The sequence below is a fragment of the Aethina tumida genome, chromosome 4, assembly GCF_024364675.1.
Source record: "Aethina tumida isolate Nest 87 chromosome 4, icAetTumi1.1, whole genome shotgun sequence".
Lineage (NCBI taxonomy): Eukaryota > Metazoa > Arthropoda > Insecta > Coleoptera > Nitidulidae > Aethina > Aethina tumida.
In genome coordinates this window covers 13,299,397-13,312,307 of record NC_065438.1, presented here as the reverse complement: position 1 = coordinate 13,312,307, position 12,911 = coordinate 13,299,397, and the positions used below count along the sequence as shown (strand labels likewise).

Below are 12,911 nucleotides of genomic sequence, written 5' to 3'. Positions count from 1 at the left end.
AAAAAAATATTTGATTATTTACTTTTGAATATATGATGATAATTTTTTGATAATTCTTTACAAATTGGTTTCTTTCCTTAAAAAATCACCTTTTTGAGAATGTGATAGTTAGTTTTTGATAATTTTGAGGTTTTTTATGAATGTAATAAAATCTATCTATTTATTCAAAAGTTGATCATTTATCTATTTTTGAGAATATGATGATTATTTTAAATAATTTTCATGTTTTTTTATAAGCTTCGTACAACGATATTAAAATGATGATATCATTTTAGTTAATTTATACTTTTTTTGTCAGATTTCTGTTCACTAAAAAAAATCTATTTTTCTTATTTGATCATATTGACGATTTTTTATGAATTTTATTTAAGAAAATTCAGAAAAAAATATTCCCCTGCTTTACTGAAAATGTTTTATAACTAAATTTAATAAGAAAATCATTCCACGGGTTTATTAAAAATTTTTCTCAAAGAAAAAGAGAATATAATTATTCTTTTATCTAATTTTGATGATTTTTTTTAAATTTCCTTTAACAATTTAAAAATATTCAATGATTTATTATGTTGTTGTTTGTTAATATTGTTGTATTTTTTATGTTCCAGTAGTTTTATTGAAATTTCAATTTTGTTTCAATTTTAAGAATAAAACAGTATTCAAAATGTTTATCAAATAAATTTCATCGATAGATTTCTAATTTTTTTTTATTATTATTATGTTAGAAATAATCTTTTGCTTTTTTATGTGTCTTGTAATAAAAATTGAATATAAATCATTCTAAAAGTTTATTGTCAATTTTCTTTACAAGAAATACTTGATTATTTTATTTTGAGAATATGATGATTGTTTTAGTTAAATTTCTATGTTTTTTTTTCAAATTTCTATTAACAAAATTAAAAATATTCTACAGTTTTATTGGCAATTTGCTGTTTTCTTACAAAAAATCTTAGTATTTGTCTTTTTTTGATCACATTGATGATTTTTTACAATTTTTTTAACAAAATTCTGAAAAAAATATTTTACTATTTTATTGCAAATGTTTTGTAACAAAATTTAGAAAGAGAATCATTCCACAGGTTTATTAAAAATTTTTTTCAAAGGAGGAGAGGATATAAATAATAGAAACCTATTTTTAGATTTTTAATTTATTCCTTCAACACAATTAAAAATATCAACAATTTATTAAGGTTGTTTTTTAATATTGACATAACCTAATTTTTATGATTTTTAATTAAATTTTCATTAACACAATTTACTAATGTTGTTTTTTAATATTGACCATTTAAATTTTTTATGTTCCAATACTTTTATTGAAATTTCAATTTGCTTGTCGAATTTGAGAATATTTTTTACTTTAACAATGTTTAAAATATTTACTAAATAAATTTCATCTATGGATTTATAATTTTTACTATTATAATCTTTATTCATTTTAATCTAAAAATTATTAGAATATAAGTTTTTCCCTGATTTATTTTCTAGTAATGTACTATAAAAACTTCTTTTAATTTTACTTCTTATATCTCTAATTTTTTTGATTATTTATTTTGTCGTTTAATTACTGTTACTTTTTTTAAAATCAAATATTGAAAAAAATTAAAATTTATGCTAAAAATGTAAATGATTATTATTTTATAATAGCTAATTTTGATGAATTTTGCAAAATTTATCTCTTTCAAATTTTTGTAAAAATTTATATATAATTTTTTGTTTTCTCTTATAAAATTAAGAAAATAGTTCAAAATTTTGAAATTTTTTTCTGTTTTGAGAATATTTTTTTATTTTTTCATAATTTAAAATATTTAAACTAAGTTTAAAATTTAACAATTATTTAATATTGTATTTAATTATATTTATTATAGAAACATACGATTTTTATTGAATATGTAACAGTAATTAATATAAGATTTTTGGGAAATAATCAAAAAATAAATTAATAAATTTATGATATTAACAAAACATTCTAAATACATCCATGAACTCAGTATATCTTTTTTTAGTGCAGTTCATACATGTATAAACATATATTGGAATATGTATTAAATAAATCTAAATATTGAAAATATTTTTATGCAATAATTGTAATTAAATAGTTCTAAAATAATTTCTTCGTTGGACAATTTTTAAGATTGTTCTTGAACGTTTTACAATGACATTTAAAATTAAACTATGACTATTTCTTAACTTGTGTAAACATTATACTATCCTATTTTTTGTGCTGTCGATAAAATATTGTCACGTAGTACAACATTTTCAACACACTTTCCAGTTTATAATATATTAGTTAATAGTTTGAGGTTGACATTGCATTAATTTATTATTATTAACGGTCGGAACAGGTTTCTGAATCGATTCTCAGTGAGGCACCGAATGGAAACCGGCCCTTGGTGGTTTCTTGTTATTAATTACTTAATTAGCATCGGCAACCGGAAGCAGACATTGCTTATTAATTTACCCGATACACTTCACATGTAAATTACAATCATTTTTATACGATTTTCGAGTAAAATATATTAATTTCAACAGCCACGAAGCGACTGCGACATTAATTGGGCAAGGTGAACCGTTAATCGGTCCACATTTCAAACGTGCGTAAACACAATTTCAATCAGTCAATCCGATTGAACGTCACATCGAACGGGGGAGCGTAAAAACCGCGCCGGCAGCAAAAAGGCCAAAAGAAACCGTCCGTCTGTCGGGAGGATTTGGCAACGGCCGTTACTGAGAGATGAAACGTCGGGCGGAATTACTTCTGATACAGATAAAAGTCAAGGGAGGACTCGTCATTTGGAGCGATCGCGAGATTAGGCGTTCGTCGTCGGTAATGTCTCGGGGGCGTGCATACTTAATGGGGAACGTTGTACCACTTTTTTCCGCCCGTGTTATTTTATTTACGGCCAATACGTTTGTGGTTTGAAATCCACGTGGAATATACGAACAAATACAAGAAACGTTGTGTTAATATGAATATTTTATTGCTTGCGAAACAACGTTCCAGGCATGCTACGTCTGGGGGTGATTAAAGTGCTTAACTATTCGTTTTTTTGAGTGGTAACTGACACTAATAATGGGAGCCGAAGAGTTAAAAGTGAAATTCATAGATCACCAATTCGGATTTTACGGATGAACAGCAGGACCGGGGCGGCGTTTCCTTTCCAATTAGCGAACCGAAATGCAAATGAGCGGGCCCGAAAAAAATGTCTACGACCGGAAACGATGAAAGATACCGATGCAAATTATGGCCGGTCGCGTTACCTACCTCGTACGTCATCGCAATTAAAGCCGACCGATAAATGTCACGAATGGCATTAGGCTTAACTAATAGATAATCCTTGGAAACAATCGTTATTTATAAATGTACGGTGTACTTAAGTTACACCGATAACGTTTAACTGTACGACGTTATAAAAAAGTCCGATAAAACGTTTTTTCTTACTTTTTGTTTACAACGCAGTGATGATGATGGTAACTAAATAATAGTTTATTTAACATTAAAACTGTAATAGTAGAATTCTAATAAAAGAAATGAAGAAAAACGTGGCATCATATTTCTTATTAGGTCATCTACATGATGAAAACATATATCTGATTTTATGAAAAGGTTTAACTTGTATGCTTTGATATTTATTTGAGAGACAGAAAGATTCTTAGTATTTTTGACCACAAGTATTCAAGTATTTTTGTGTTATTAACTTTTAATTAAAATAAGTTGGATAAAGAGAATTTTTGGATAGACTGCCATTCCTAAAAAAAATCTAATTAACCAGATTTACTTAAAATTACTCTTGAAAGACCAATCTTCTGAGATGAATACACTGAAAGAGTAAAAAAGTATAGTACAAAACATATATCTGAGATTTTATGAAAAGGTTTAACTTGTATCTTTGGCATTTATTCGAGGAACACAAGATATTTAATATTTTTGACCACAAGTATCTTTGTGTTATTAACTTTTAAATAAAATAAGTTGGATAAAGAGAATTTTTGGATAAACTGCCATTTCTAGAAAAAATCTAGTTAACCAGATTTACTTTAAATTACTTTTGAAAGAACAACCTTCTTTCACGATAAACTGAAAGAATAATAAAGTATAGTACAAAACACATATCTGACTTTATGAAAAGGTTTAACTTGTATGCTTTGGCATTTATTTGAGAGACAAAGATATTTAATATTTTTGACCACAAGTATATTTGTGTTATTAACTTTTAAATAAAATGAGTGGGATAAAGAGAATTTTTGGATAAACTGCCATTCCTAGAAAAAATCTAGTTAACCAGATTTATTTAAAATTACTCTTGAAAGACCAATCTTCTGAGACGAATACACTGAAAGAGTAAAAAAACTATAGTAGAAAACATATATCTGATTTTATGAAAAGGTTTAACTTGTATGCTCTGGCATTTATTTGAGGACAGAAAGATATTTAATATTTTTGACCACAAGTATCTTTGTGTTATTAACTTTTAAATAAAATAAGTTGGATAAAGAGAATTTTTGGATAAACTGCCATTTCTAGAAAAAATCTAGTTAACCAGATTTACTTTAAATTACTTTTGAAAGAACAACCTTCTTTCACGATAAACTGAAAGAGTAATAAAGTATAGTACAAAACACATATCTGACTTTATGAAAAGGTTTAACTTGTATGTTTTGGCATTTATTTGAGAGACAAAGATATTTAATATTTTTGAACACAAGTATATTTGTGTTATTAACTTTTAAATAAAATGAGTGGGATAAAGAGAATTTTTGGATAAACTGCCATTCCTAGAAAAAATCTAGTTAACCAGATTTACTTAAAATTACTCTTGAAAGACCAATCTTCTGAGATGAATACACTGAAAGAGTAAAAAAACTATAGTACAAAACATATATCTGATTTTATGAAAAGATTTATCTTGTATGATTTGGCATTTATTTGAGAGACAGAAAGAGATTTAATATTTTTGACCACAAGTATCTTTGTGTTATTAACTTTTAAATAAAATGAGTTGGATAAAGAGAATTTTTGGATAAACTGCCATTCCTTGAAAAAATCTAATTAACCAGATTTATTTAAAATTACTCTTAAAAGACCAATCTTCTGAAATGAATACACTGAATGAGTAAAAAAGTATAGTACAAAACATATCTGATTTTACGAAAATGTTTAACTTATATACTTTGGCATTTATTTGACAGACAGTATCTTTGTGTTATTAACTTTTAAATAACATAAATTGGATAAATAATGTCATATAAAAAGAATTTATGGATAAACTGCCATTCCTATAAAAAAAATCTTGTTCAGTCTTCATATAATTATTATATTTACTTGATAATTGTCAAGCCACAAAAATCAAGATGGTGCTCGAAACAAAACCTGTGAAACAAAACGCCATTGAAACCCAAAGCACAAACATAAATAAAAAGCCTCTCGTATACAATAGAGAACGCGACGACGAGAAAACAGAACAAGTAAAACAATGCAATACAGTTTTCATTTCATTTCCTCACTCCCGACTAATTATCCGAAACGAAACGAAACTTCAAACGCGCTTTTTCCGGAGCACTCCGCTCCGCCGTTTCCTCCGGTTTTATTTTCAATCGTCACTCCATGTGAAAATCACTCGCCCGTATTCCGACACTGGCGTGAAAATTGCTGATATTCAATTCGCCGAGAGGTATTTTTCTAAAACTGCACAACAAAGGGAACCCGCCGCGTTCGAATAAAAGGGCAATTTTCTGTCGCGGGCGTTTTATTTGTTTAATGTTATCGCTTTGTAAGACAAGACGTCCGTTTCGTGATCGACGTATCGATTTTAAACAGTCGCAAACTAGAATTTTCTTTATGTTATACTTACAGTGGCCTTTAAATTAGTCCCACATTGTTTAATTGTATATTCATGACATTTTCAAACATTACCATTGATATTTACCTGCGTTTAGAAATTTAACAATTATTCGATAATTGTTATACATATTGAACATTTTGCAATCCTAGTTTAAAGAATTATTAATTAATTAATGAACAATCTTTATGGAAATTTTTAGTAAATTAATTACATTACATTACTTCTTAGGCTGGTCTTTAAGTTTGTAAGCTTCTTGTTTGGAGTCTAAAGTAGCTTGGTATCTCTGCATTTTGATATGGTAGTTTTCGAATTCTCTTATCATATTTTCCAGACTCGCTATGATCATCTTCAACTCATAGTGTATTCTTTGATCGAATGGTTTAATGCGTTGAAGTCGGAGATGAGGATTCTTCTCTACCATTTCACTGTATTTGCCACCACAATTCACAGAACAAGCACTACTAGTTTTGGTATTTTGACAAGTAAACTGCCAAACAAATATTACCATGGATATTTACCTGGATACATAATGATTAAACAAACAAGTTTAAAGAATACTAGATGAAATTAATAAACAATATTTATTGAAATATTTACTAAATTACATTACATTACTTCTTAGACTGCTCTTTAAGTTTGTAAGCTTTTTGTTTGGATTCTAAAGTAGCTTGGTATATCTGCAATTTGATATGGTAGTTTTCGAATTCTCTTATCATATTTTCCAGACTGGCTATCATCATCCTTAACTCATAGACTATTCTTTGATCCATTGGTTTAATGCGTTGAAGTTGGAGATGAGGATTCTTCTCTACCATTTCACTGTATTTGCTACCACAACTCACAGAACAAGCACTACTAGTTTTTGTATTTTGACGAGTAATCTGCCAAACTAAAATTACCATGGATATTTACCTGGATACATAATGATTAAACAAACAAGTTTAAAGAATACTAGATGAAATTAATAAACAATATTTATTGAAATATTTACTAAATCACATTACATTACTTCTTAGACTGCTCTTTAAGTTTGTAAGCTTTTTGTTTGGATTTTAAAGTAGCTTGGTATCTCTGCATTTTGATATGGTAGTTTTCGAATTCTCTTATCATATTTTCCAGACTGGCTATCATCATCCTTAACTCATAGTGTATTCTTTGATCGAATGGTTTAATGTGTTGAAGTCGGAGATGAGGATTCTTCTCTACCATTTCACTGTATTTGCCACCACAATTCACAGAACAAGCACTACTAGTTTTGGTATTTTGACAAGTAAACTGCCAAACAAATATTACCATGGATATTTACCTGGATACATAATGATTAAACAAACAAGTTTAAAGAATACTAGACGAAATTAATAAACAATATTTATTGAAATATTTACTAAATTACATTACATTACTTCTTAGACTGCTCTTTAAGTTTGTAAGCTTTTTGTTTGGATTCTAAAGTAGCTTGGTATATCTGCAATTTGATATGGTAGTTTTCGAATTCTCTTATCATATTTTCCAGACTGGCTATCATCATCCTTAACTCATAGACTATTCTTTGATCCATTGGTTTAATGCGTTGAAGTTGGAGATGAGGATTCTTCTCTACCATTTCACTGTATTTGTTACTACAACTCACAGAACAAGCACTAATAGTTTTTGTATTTTGACGAGTAATCTGCCAAACTAATATTACCATGGATACTTACCTGGATACATAATGATTAAACAAACAAGTTTAAAGAATACTAGATGAAATTAATAAACAATATTTATTGAAATATTTACTAAATTACATTACATTACTTCTTAGGCTGCTCTTTAAGTTTGTAAGCTTCTTGTTTGGAGTCTAAAGTAGCTTGGTATCTCTGCATTTTGATATGGTAGTTTTCGAATTCTCTTATCATATTTTCCAGACTGGCTATCATCATCCTTAACTCATAGACTATTCTTTGATCCATTGGTTTAATGCGTTGAAGTCGGAGATGAGGATTCTTCTCTACCATTTCACTGTATTTGCTACTACAACTCGCAGAACAAGCACTACTAGTTTTGGTATTTTGACAAGTAAACTGCCAAACAAATATTACCATGGATATTTACCTGGATACATAATGATTAAACAAACAAGTTTAAAGAATACTAGACGAAATTAATAAACAATATTTATTGAAATATTTACTAAATTACATTACATTACTTCTTAGACTGCTCTTTAAGTTTGTAAGCTTTTTGTTTGGATTCTAAAGTAGCTTGGTATATCTGCAATTTGATATGGTAGTTTTCGAATTCTCTTATCATATTTTCCAGACTGGCTATCATCATCCTTAACTCATAGACTATTCTTTGATCCATTGGTTTAATGCGTTGAAGTTGGAGATGAGGATTCTTCTCTACCATTTCACTGTATTTGTTACTACAACTCACAGAACAAGCACTAATAGTTTTTGTATTTTGACGAGTAATCTGCCAAACTAATATTACCATGGATACTTACCTGGATACATAATGATTAAACAAACAAGTTTAAAGAATACTAGATGAAATTAATAAACAATATTTATTGAAATATTTACTAAATTACATTACATTACTTCTTAGGCTGCTCTTTAAGTTTGTAAGCTTCTTGTTTGGAGTCTAAAGTAGCTTGGTATCTCTGCATTTTGATATGGTAGTTTTCGAATTCTCTTATCATATTTTCCAGACTGGCTATCATCATCCTTAACTCATAGACTATTCTTTGATCCATTGGTTTAATGCGTTGAAGTCGGAGATGAGGATTCTTCTCTACCATTTCACTGTATTTGCTACTACAACTCGCAGAACAAGCAGTACTAGTTTTTGTATTTTGACAAGTAATCTGCCAAACGAATATTACCATGGATATTTACCTGGATACATAATGATTAAACAAACAAGTTTAAAGAATACTAGATGAAATTAATAAACAATATTTATTGAAATATTTACTAAATTACATTACATTACTTCTGAGACTGCTCTTTAAGTTTGTAAGCTTTTTGTTTGGATTCTAAAGTAGCTTGGTATATCTGCAATTTGATATGGTAGTTTTCGAATTCTCTTATCATATTTTCCAGACTGGCTATCATCATCCTTAACTCATAGACTATTCTTTGATCCATTGGTTTAATGCGTTGAAGTCGGAGATGAGGATTCTTCTCTACCATTTCACTGTATTTGTTACTACAACTCACAGAACAAGCACTACTAGTTTTTGTATTTTGACGAGTAATCTGCCAAACTAATATTACCATGGATACTTACCTGGATACATAATGATTAAACAAACAAGTTTAAAGAATACTAGATGAAATTAATAAACAATATTTATTGAAATATTTACTAAATTACATTACATTACTTCTTAAGCTGCTCTTTAAGTTTGTAAGCTTCTTGTTTGGAGTCTAAAGTAGCTTGGTATCTCTGCATTTTGATATGGTAGTTTTCGAATTCTCTTATCATATTTTCCAGACTGGCTATCATCATCCTTAACTCATAGACTATTCTTTGATCCATTGGTTTAATGCGTTGAAGTCGGAGATGAGGATTCTTCTCTACCATTTCACTGTATTTGCTACTACAACTCGCAGAACAAGCAGTACTAGTTTTTGTATTTTGACAAGTAATCTGCCAAACGAATATTACCATGGATATTTACCTGGATACATAATGATTAAACAAACAAGTTTAAAGAATACTAGATGAAATTAATAAACAATATTTATTGAAATATTTAGTAAATTACATTACATTACTTCTTAAGCTGGCCTTTAAGTTTGTAAGCTTCTTGTTTGGAGTCTAAAGTAGCTTGGTATCTCTGCATTTTGATATGGTAGTTTTCGAATTCTCTTATCATATTTTCCAGACTGGCTATCATCATCCTTAACTCATAGTGTATTCTTTCATCGATTGGTTTAATCCGTTGAAGTCGGAGATGAGGATTCTTCTCTATCATTTCACTGTATTTGATACCACAATTCAGTGAACAAGCACTACTAGTTTTGGTATTTTGACAAGTAAACTGCCAAACAAATATTACCATGGATATTTACCTGGATACATAATGATTAAACAAACAAGTTTAAAGAATACTAGATGAAATTAATAAACAATATTTATTGAAATATTTTCTAAATCACATTACATTACTTCTTAGACTGCTCTTTAAGTTTGTAAGCTTTTTGTTTGGATTCTAAAGTAGCTTGGTATATCTGCAATTTGATATGGTAGTTTTCGAATTCTCTTATCATATTTTCCAGACTGGCTATCATCATCCTTAACTCATAGACTATTCTTTGATCCATTGGTTTAATGCGTTGAAGTCGGAGATGAGGATTCTTCTCTACCATTTCACTGTATTTGCTACTACAACTCGCAGAACAAGCACTACTAGTTTTTGTATTTTGATGAGTAATCTGCCAAACTAATATTACCATGGATATTTACCTGGATACATAATGATTAAACAAACAAGTTTAAAGAATACTAGATGAAATTAATAAACAATATTTATTGAAATATTTTCTAAATCACATTACATTACTTCTTAGACTGCTCTTTAAGTTTGTAAGCTTTTTGTTTGGATTCTAAAGTAGCTTGGTATCTCTGCATTTTGATATGGTAGTTTTCGAATTCTCTTATCATATTTTCCAGACTGGCTATCATCATCCTTAACTCATAGTGTATTCTTTCATCGATTGGTTTAATCCGTTGAAGTCGGAGATGAGGATTCTTCTCTATCATTTCACTGTATTTGATACCACAATTCAGTGAACAAGCACTACTAGTTTTTGTATTGTGACAAGTAATCTGCCAAACGAATATTACCATGGATATTTACCTGGATACATAATGATTAAACAAACAAGTTTAAAGAATACTAGATGAAATTAATAAACAATATTTATTGAAATATTTACTAAATTACATTACATTACTTCTGAGACTGCTCTTTAAGTTTGTAAGCTTTTTGTTTGGATTCTAAAGTAGCTTGGTATATCTGCAATTTGATATGGTAGTTTTCGAATTCTCTTATCATATTTTCCAGACTGGCTATCATCATCCTTAACTCATAGACTATTCTTTGATCCATTGGTTTAATGCGTTGAAGTCGGAGATGAGGATTCTTCTCTACCATTTCACTGTATTTGCTACTACAACTCGCAGAACAAGCACTACTAGTTTTTGTATTTTGATGAGTAATCTGCCAAACTAATATTACCATGGATATTTACCTGGATACATAATGATTAAACAAACAAGTTTAAAGAATACTAGATGAGATTAATAAACAATATTTATTGAAATATTTACTAAATTACATTACATTACTTCTTAGACTGGTCTTTAAGTTTGTAAGCTTCTTGTTTGGAGTCTAAAATAGCTTGGTATCTCTGAGATTTATTATGAAAGTTATGGAATTCTCTTATATCTTCCAGGCTCGCTTTCATCATGTTGAACTCGTGATTTAACCTTTCTTCAATGGGGTATTAATGCGTTGAGGTCGGGAAGGTCGATCATTCTGTATCATTTCACTGTATTTGCTACCACAATTCACAATAAAAGGACTATTAGTTTTTGTATTTTGGCAAGTAATCTGCCATGGATATTTACCTGGATGCATGAGGATTATACAAAATCTGAATCATTTGATATTTCTTATACATATTGAGCATTCCATAACCCTAGTTTAAAGAATACTAAATGGAATTAATAAAGAATCTTTATTGAAATTTTAATTAAATTAATTACACTAAATTACATGTGCTGATCTTCATGCTCGTAAGCTTTTAATATGGACTCCCATAAAGCCTGGAATCTCCGTACTTTGTTTTTGAGGTTATGGATTTCTTCTGACAAATTGTTCACTCTCATTTGAAGTATCCTTAGCTTTAGCTTATGGACCAGCATTTCTTCAATCAAGTCTCCTACATTTTTAGGTCCAAGAGAAGGATTAATCTGTACCATTTTACTGTATTTGCTACAACAATTCACAGCACTGCTAGCTTTTGTATTTTGACAAGTAATCTGTCAAATAAATATTACCATGGATATTTACGTGGATGCATCTGGATTAAACAAAAGCTCACAATTACTTGATATTTCTTATACCTAATGAACATTCTGTAACCCTAATTTAAAGAATACTTGATGATGGATACATAATGATTAAACAAACAAGTTTAAAGAATACTAGATGAAATTAATAAACAATCTTTATTGAAATTTTTAATAAATTAATTACATTACATTACTTCTTAGACTGGTCCTTAAGTTCGTAAGCTTTTAGTTTGGAATCTAAAATAGCTAGGTATATCTGAAATCTGCTATTGATGTTACTGAATTCTCTTATCATTTCGTCCAGCATCGCTTCAATTAATCTTAACTCACGGTTTAACCTTTCTTCCATTGGGTTATTATTGTGTTCAGGTGGAGCAGGAGGATCAGTCTGTACCATTTTACGGTATTTTCGGCCACAAATCACAGAATAAGCACTATGACTTTATATTTTGCCAAGTAATCTGTCAAACTAATGTTACCATGGGAATTTACCTGGAAACATCAGAAAATCTGATAATTATTGGATATTTCAAATACATATTGGACATTTAAGAACCTTCTATAATACTAGATGGAAATTAATAAACAATCTTTATTAATTATTAACTTTATTAATACTTTAAATAAATTAATTAGAATACATTATTAGTTATGTGGATCTTCAGGTTTGTAAACTTCTAGTATGGACTTCATAAGAGTCAGATATTTAATAAATGCCTCATTAATGTTCTGAAGTTCTCTTAAAATATCATTCAGACTCTCTCGAAGCAACCTTAATTCATGCTGTATCATTTCTTCCATTGTGTGCTTATTGCGTTTAGGTCGGCGAGGAGGATCAATCTCTACCATTTTACTATATTTGCTACAACTTGGATTAAACTTTACTAGTTCTTGTATTTTGACAAGTTAATTTTACAAACAAATGTAACCATGGTTAATTTATTTGGATACGCCAATATTAAACAAAGTTCCTCAACTACTTCCGTTATCATTGATAGTAGTATA

At 28.9% G+C, this 12,911-nt stretch overlaps 1 protein-coding gene and 1 long non-coding RNA gene across 2 annotated transcripts in view; one reads left to right on the top strand and one right to left on the bottom strand.

Moving 5' to 3' along the window:
• Positions 1-12,911, top strand: part of LOC109598477 (nuclear receptor coactivator 1) — a 334,843-nt gene that overhangs the window by 23,115 nt on the left and 298,817 nt on the right. The gene's annotated exons all lie outside the window — the stretch shown is intronic.
• On the bottom strand, positions 7,977-12,393 carry LOC126265430 (uncharacterized). Its single transcript, XR_007547916.1, has 2 exons — positions 11,460-12,393; positions 7,977-11,389 (listed from the first exon to the last, which is right to left on the bottom strand). It is a non-coding gene; the product is annotated as an uncharacterized LOC126265430 (long non-coding RNA).